Consider the following 2,243-nt stretch of genomic DNA (forward strand, 5'->3'; position numbering starts at 1 on the left):
AGTGGGTGTGCACTTTACCTTCAGCTATCGTAGCACGGACGTGCCGGACGATGGAGTCTCCGACGATCACAGTGTCACATTCTGTCTTGCGGAGGGGAGCGAAGCGGTTCCGGGTGGAGATCTCGAAGACCGGAGGCGGCGGAGGGGGAAAGGTCGTCGCCCGGGGCCTGGCTCGCATCTTCCGCTGCGGGTGCATCCAGGGTCCGTGGTGTCCCGGCGCCAGAGTGAAGGACATCTGGGAAGATCGCGTCCTGGGTGCACCGGAGAAACACACGGAGTAGAGGTGGTGGGACTGTTAGCAACGCGCTGTATACTTACCCCAGACTTGTGAGCGTCAGCCCGGGATGTTTTCAGCGCGGCTCTCCGCTCCCTCAGCTGGGCCTTGGGGCTTCTTCACCAGGTCGCGAATCTGCTTCTCCACGGCCTCCAGCGTGTCCTCACCTGCACTCAAAGGTAGACAAACATCCGCCATTAAAGCAAGTAACAGTGAGTAAAACATTAGTAATGTAAGCGAGATTAGCATAGAGGATATATTCACACGTTATAGAAACGAAAATGATTGTGTATAAAATAGATTTTAAGATAAAAAAATAGACGATAAAAAATTAACTTGATGGAGCTCAAACTCAAAACACACGGCAGCAACAAACAGGAAGTGACGATTTTGACATTGATCAAGATCGCAACGCAATCATATCCCGGAATAATTTGCTAAATTTAGCAAAAAGCAAGTAATGCCACTCATTGAGGATTATCTGTCTGCACGTCATGTTGTGTTCTCGTTTGAATCCAGAACACCTGCTCTAAATAAATATTTGTGATCTACTATGGTTTACTAATGTTTGGTGAAACTACAAACCAAAATGCGGCCCAAAATCAGCACGTGCATACTGTTTACATGTACTTGGTATTGTTTCATCTATACTTGAAATAATCATGCTTGTTGCACACAAAAGTTCATTTTAATTTTCCTTTAGCTTTTTTCTTAAATCAGTAATCAGTAAAGAAGGTATCCATCACCGTGCTTACCTTAACTCAACCCGCTCTGCTTCTGACAACTGAGGTAGCACTTTTTTCCCACTTTATTTCTGGGCTTGCATTTTCTCATCCTAATTTTTTTTTACTCGATGTTGTTACTCCATCCTTGATTTGCTTTCATCAGTTCTGTTTTTGTCTTGTGCGCTCATTCACTAACCTGAATAGCTAAACGAAGTTCTCTTTCTCATCAACGAGCTCCCCCGCCGATTATACATGCAAAATCGTCTGAAAAACAGCTGTCTGTATCGAAACAGAGGCTATTACAGACAGTTCTCAGGGTCTGCGATGACCTGTCGGGTTCGAACCAACTCCACCAGGGTCATGGTGGGCTTGGGCGAATGGGATGTCTATTCAGAACATTTGCATGGCAGCAAACTGGTCTTCTCCAGATACTTTTGCCCTGTTCTATAATCTGAGTGTATTTCAGCTCACATTGCATGTCTAGTCTGAGCAAGAGGACCTATAACCATTGTGTCTTGGCACCAGCATCATGTTACTGTCTTTTATTACTCTAGGAACTACTGCTTATGTAATGTTGGCTATTATTTCACTGAGCTCATTCATGTCTTCCCCTTGTGTGAAGCACCTATAGCACTCTGCAGCAGCTCTGCTAGTGGCCGGACTGTACCTTTACTGTAGCACGGTGTGTTTTTATATGGTCTCAATAGTGTCAGCTACTTATGCAATGTTGGGTGCACCAAAATCAAAAGGGAACATTGCCGCACCACAGGCTTAGTCCATCCCAGGTGAAAAAGACGTAGTATTAAATGTATTAAAAATATACTTGAAATTCAAGTAATATGTTTATAATACATTTGCATTCCCAACATGCTTATTTGAAGTGCAATAAAAATATATTGAATTGCATTTTAATATATTTCTAAAAAGTATACTAGAAGTACTTTTGTATTAAATATATGCTTAGTTATACTTCTAAGAAATATGCTAAACAGAAGCATACTTTTAATCAGCTGCCAGAGTTCTTGCCAGGAGTCACGATCGTTCGCCGTTTCTGCTGTAAACTACACTGTTTTGTTTGCAAATAAAAGATTTGATGACGCATATTATATACCAGCAAGCAGATACGATCAGAATGTGAACCCAATAAGCTAAATTGCATAAGCATTTTCCCATAAAGAACATACACACACATAAGGAGTGCCAGATGCCATGTCACTTAATGTTAAAACTGCTGCTGCCGCTAG

This window comes from Sinocyclocheilus anshuiensis, unplaced genomic scaffold, assembly GCF_001515605.1.
Source record: "Sinocyclocheilus anshuiensis isolate Anshui unplaced genomic scaffold, SAMN03320099.WGS_v1.1 scaffold2149, whole genome shotgun sequence".
Taxonomy (NCBI): domain Eukaryota; kingdom Metazoa; phylum Chordata; class Actinopteri; order Cypriniformes; family Cyprinidae; genus Sinocyclocheilus; species Sinocyclocheilus anshuiensis.